Source organism: Nicotiana sylvestris, chromosome 5, assembly GCF_000393655.2.
Source record: "Nicotiana sylvestris chromosome 5, ASM39365v2, whole genome shotgun sequence".
NCBI lineage: Eukaryota > Viridiplantae > Streptophyta > Magnoliopsida > Solanales > Solanaceae > Nicotiana > Nicotiana sylvestris.
This window is the reverse complement of record NC_091061.1, coordinates 67,859,687-67,865,737: the sequence shown is the minus strand read 5'-3', so window position 1 is coordinate 67,865,737 and position 6,051 is coordinate 67,859,687.

Here is a 6,051-nt window from a genome sequence, read left to right as displayed (position 1 = left end):
CCTTTTCAAGTTCTAGTTGGAGAAAAATCTAAGAGTTGAAGAACCAAGTTAGGAGCTGAGATCTTCACCAAATAAGATAAGTATACTGTCCTCTTTTATCCCTTTTTCTGTTGTAAAGGTATATAAATTCGTTTTATAATTGTAAGAACTCGCAGGACGGTGATAGGAAGCAGTGAGTTCAAGTTGTTCAACTTGTAGTGGACTGTTTTGTGGGTTGTTTCATGTTGTTGTTGGGTTGTCTCTTTTGCTATTGTTTTTATGGAGTTTGGGAGGAGAACTTGTGTGGAGAAATACTACATAATGGCAGGGTGGTTGGCTAGTCGTTTGTCGTTATACTTTTGGGTTGTTTGACACTACTATGGTTGTCATTTTGTGTATGAAGTGATTGGGGTGTGTGGGCTATTTTATGGTATTTTGTGATGGATATAAGATTGCAAAATGATGTATACATGTTGTTATTGTTCTTTTCTTATTTTTTTGGTGTTATGTCTAATTGGGAGGAAGTAAAGATTATAGAGGCTATGTTGCCCGTTTTATTACAAAATAAGCTTGTCGTTCATTGTGCGATAGTCATACCTTCCATAACTTAATAATAGTACATTATCGTTGTTGTAGATTAAGGTGTGATGGTTCAACGTGATTATTGGACAGATTATAATAAGGTATGTTAAGGCTAAACCTTTCCTTTGTTTTGGTATGATTCTGTAACTACATGCGTTTGATAACGACACATAAAGAGAAGTTCATATTTTCGAATTTATATACATTCTCCTAGTCCCATAAGTTATCGTATTCTCCCTTATTCAGTTAAGTATTGTCTTCTTCAGTCAAGAGAGAAAAAGGTCTATAGTATTATAGTATTTTCACCATCATCGAGCTATAATCGATGGGCAGACCCCTATTGGGCAGTATTACTGTATTTTCACCACCATTGAGCTATAATCGATGGGTAGACCCCTATTGGGCAACCTCTGATCAGATGGTAAGTTATATACCGAGCCTATTGTGGCCAAACGCCTATGAGCGAGCCCAGAATGGCCGTGATACAAAGCCTAGTATGGTCGAGCGCTTATGAGCAAGCCTATTACGACAGAGCAGTTACACATATAGAGACTTATTGGACCAGACATCTATTTTACTTACTATATTGGGAGAGTTGAGTCAGTATCAATAGGTAGGCATATCTTCAGATCATCTTTGACCCTAGTTACTTTTAGTTATTATATTATCAGTTCAGTCTCAACTTTTAGTTATTCTATTGCCTTACATACTCTTTACATTATTTTGTACTGACGTCCCTTCTACTAGGGACGCTGCATTTCATGCCTACAAGTCCTGATTGACAGCCGGATAGACCTTCCCGGCAGACAAAACCAAACATCAGATTGATTGGTAAGCTTCAATCCCCTGGAGTTACCAGGTCTAGACTTTGGAGTCCATTTTATATATACAGGTTAGATGAGTAGGCCAAGTCCCTATCCCAACCTGTGACGACCTGGCCGGCCGTCTTAAGAATTAACGCACCAATCCCCTATTAACTACTTTCCCCGTGTTTATTTCTGCTATTTTGATTTACTGGGATGTTCGGTTTTGAGTTTCGAAGAGTTTTGGGACACTTAGTCCCTAAATGAGAGCTTAAGTGTCGAAAAATTGACCGTAGTCGGAACAATGTGAAGAAGACCTCAAAATGGAATTTCGATGGTTCTGTTATCTCCGTTGGGTGATTTCGGGCTTAGGGGTGTGATCGGATGGTGTTTTGGAGGTTTGTAGCTAATTTAGGCTTGAAATGTCGAAAGGTCGAATTTTGAAGTTTCCGGTTCGATAGTGAGATTTTGATCCGAGGGTCGGAATGGAATTCCGGAAGTTGGAATAGCTCCGTAGTGTTGAATGTGACGTGTGTGCAAAAGTTTAGGTCATTCGGACCAGGTTTGATAGACTTTTTGATCGAAAGCGTATTTTTGGAGTTTTGGAGTTCTTAGGCTTGAATCCGTGGTTGATTCGTCATTTTGATGTTGTTTTAGGTGTTATAAGGATTGGTATAAGTTTGGACAATGGTATTAGACTTCTTTGTGCTTTTGCTTGAGGTCCCGGGTGCCTCGGGATGATTTCGGATGGTTGTCGGAAGAATTAGAAGTAGTTTGAAGCAGTTGAAGCTGCTAATATCTATCATAACCGCACCTGTAGTTGGGTCCCGCATGTGCAGAGCCGTAAAAAAGGGGGAGCAATCATAGAATCAAAATTGGGGAGGATCAGCAGGGTCCACAGATGCAGGAGACTTACAGCAGAAGCGGTATTTCATCTTCGAATGGGTAATCGCATGTGCGGAATTTGGTCTTTAGGTGAAAGGTCGCAGGTGCGACCATGTCCTCGCAGAAGCGGGACCGCAGATGCAGTCCCAGGGCCGTAGAAGCGGATTAACTGGGCATAAACATATAAATACTTGTTTTCGCGAAATTTAGCTATTTTCACCTCTTTTCAAACGGGAAGAAGCTTGGGGAGTATTTTTCAAGAGGGATTTTCAGAGGAGTTCATTGGGGTAAGGTCTTTGGTCCCTAAACTGGTTATTGGAGTGATTTTTATCATTATAAGCATGAAACATTAAGGAAAATCAATGGTAATTTGGGGGTTAGGGCTTGACTAATTAGAGACCTTTGAGTGATGATTTGAGGGACCATTTGAGGTTTGATTTTGGTAACTTTGTTATGACTGAACTCGTGAGTGTGAGAATTCTGGAAATGTAAATCTTACTTGATTCTGAGATATGGGCCCGAGGAGCGTTTTGGTCATTTTACATAATTTCACGTATTAGCTTAGAATTTAATTGTAGAATCAGTTACTTGAAGCATTATTTACATTATGCAATAAAATTGAATAGATTTGGGCGATTTGGAGTCGAGTACTCATGGCAAAGACGTGGTTTCAGGTTGATTTTGAGCTAGTTCGAGATAAGTGGCTTGCCTAACCTTGTGTGGGAGACTTTCCCCTTAGGATTTGGTATATTTGGTAATTGAGATGCCTTGTACGTGAGGTGACGAGTGCGTACTTGTGCTAATTGTTGGTAATCCAATTTTCATTAAGTAATTACTAACATGTTTCCCTTCCAGTTTTATTTCTTGCAATATTAAACCTGATGTTAGCTTAGGAAAGCATGTCTAAGTAATTTAATTTCAGTTCATAAGAAACCCTACGAGCAGAAGAGCGTGGAGGTAAGTAACTAAGGATAATTATAGACGAGTAAGAACATCAAAATTTTTGTTGGGTATATGATATAAGAAGCTCACAGCTTTACAAGAGTCAGAGGGTCTCCCCTAATTACTATAATGAAAGACTAGCTGAGGAAATTAGGAAAAATGCTTCAACCTAAGCATAGTGACCTGAAGAAGAAATGGTTTTGTAACAACAGTCTCACTACAACATTGTATGTACTCCATAAGAAAGTGGTACCTATCGTGGATAATGAATAGGAAGTAAAAATCAAAAATAATATTCGAGATCATATGAGTTGCACGAAATTCCAATATGCACGAACAGTAAGACAAGCCAAGTATTCATGCAACAAATGGCAGAATGACTAGGAAAAGTAATTGATTACATTTAAAGATAACCAAGAAGGTACAAAAGGAATTATTTTGATCTATGGCCCAGAGTTAGTTACATTGTGTCAGCACTTAAAATTTCAAAGTATTATACATGCATCATATATGTTGATATTCTTATAGTTATACGGGACTCTGGTATAAGCTAAAAGAAAGAATTGGGTCCACGTCACTAGCAAAGGCTTAATTGTTAGAAGATTAAAACATGGATGTTCCATAGCATCAATGAAAGGCTTAAGTAATAGATAATACCCCGAGCCACATATTGGAATATATCTTAAGCCTACATAAAGTCCGAGAGAGAAGGGGGATCTCGAGAGTTACAAGAGTCCGATTATTAGATCCAGATAATTATAGAAATTGTGACTCAAAATATTATAGAATAACTCATAATATCAGAGGTGCAAGAGAGATAGTACAATGGCCATACTCTATTATAGCTTTACCATAAAGCCAGTTAGAAGAGTACCTGCCTCATAAGAAGTCAGTATAAAGCTCCCATCAGATTGTGTATGCACCATAGGTGCAAGTATTATAGTAGACCTATAAGGTGTGGATGTGAATTCCGCTAATGTGGAAGGGAGGTTATGAAAGCCACATAAGATACAATGTGAAAACCATAGAATATAGAATGCGAGATTTAAAGGCAAGAAAGGTAAAGGTACGAGATACTCAAGTGCAGAAGGTTGTGAATAGTCCAGACTTTAGATAGAGGGCTAGAAGCATCGTAATTCAGTATCCAGAAATGGTAGTGGTGTCCTTAGTAGCATATCTTCCAGTCTATAGTTTCCAGGTACCAAAAGGTCTACTTAAGAGAGTAAAAAAGATTTACATACGACGTGATGTCTCTCTTAAGGTTCCAAAATAAAGTAAGGAAATCTACGGTGCTAGCAAATTAAAGGAAGGTTGCAAGTAGTATAAATAGATATATGTAGGTCGCAAGCTAAAGTATGGTAGAGCGATAAGGTTTTAGGTAGATAGGAGTAAGGATAAGAAAAGGTGGGTGAGAAGGTGACAAGAATAGGTAAGGCCTCAGGATTAAGCCCATCAAAACAAGAGAGATGATGGTTTCCATAAGTTATAGAAAACTCAGTACAGTCTGAATAAACTCAGAGTAGTTTAAGACTAGGGGTATTTAGAAGAGATTGAATACTTCCCTAGTAAAAGAATGAAAATGTAATTGTGATAATTGATAAGTCCCTATGGATACAAAAGACAGAAAAGGGATTATTCCTCATTTTTGGGATTTCGAAATTCATTTTCTTCCTTCCCCGAACCCACCTTTAGCCCTTTCTTCAACTACTATTGTGGTAGGAACACATTCTTCGAGCAGGAGAACAACCGAGAAAGAGAAAAAAGGCTATTCATGATATTCGGAAAGATTTATGTTCATTCGCTTTGCTTGCAGAGCGATATACCGAAAAAGAAGCAACTACCTTACTTAAGTAATTCTTCTAGGCCTTTGATGTAGTAATGATTTAAAGAAAAGGGATTTTATGAATTGCACTGGATTAGAATACCCCCATAAGATGAACCATGTTGGGATGCCATGAAATACGATTATTGAAGTATAGTATCGTCCCTAGGTAGATTAGGAAAATCACTTTAGATGTTCCCCGATGAGATGTGGGCCCTACTGACAATGTGCTACGTAAGAGGCTTCAAGTTATCAAATTAGATTATAGATCAACATTAAGTTGAATCAGTAATAGATGGATAAAAGTTACAAAGTATTAGATGAGATTAGGTTGTCATTCTTAAGATGAATAGTAATGAGGAAACATTAAAAGACTTAGATTTATACATATCGGATAAGTAGAAAGAGAGTAACCTGGAGTGGGGTAGCAGACCCCAGTAATAATAAAATCGAAGTAAGTTTTATGGTATAGTATGACCTACCTAGATATAGTAATGCCATATGGACAGATAACTGAGGCTATGAAACAAAACATAGCAATAGTCATAAGTTTGACAAAATACCAACCGAAGAACTTCATACACCTATTAAATCCTAGAGGGAAATCTTGCCATAGTTCTATATATATTTACAAAGTGAGGCCTAGTGATTGGCTAAAAGTCGGAGGAAATAGGAAAGAAGAGTCGCATAGGCATGCGTACAAGGACAGAGCCGTACAGGCTACATGACAGAAGGTAGCAACAATTACAAGATTGGAAGAATTCCGATCAGAGGTCGTAGTGTGAGAAAGAGACTTAAAGAGGGAAATGCCCTGGCCTTTGGATTTATTCACAGAATAGTTGCCTAGATGAAAAGGAAAATATTATATTATATGCGGCGAAATTAGATGGTCTAAATTCTTGCTGTCGAGTCACTTCAGAAGAATACCTCGAGACCCCGAGGACGCTAAGCTATGACCGAGTTCCCTCCCTCGGAGCTCGTTGAGGTTTGACTTAAAGAGGACATAGATCGAGGCTAGAGTAAAATGGGGAATTCCCA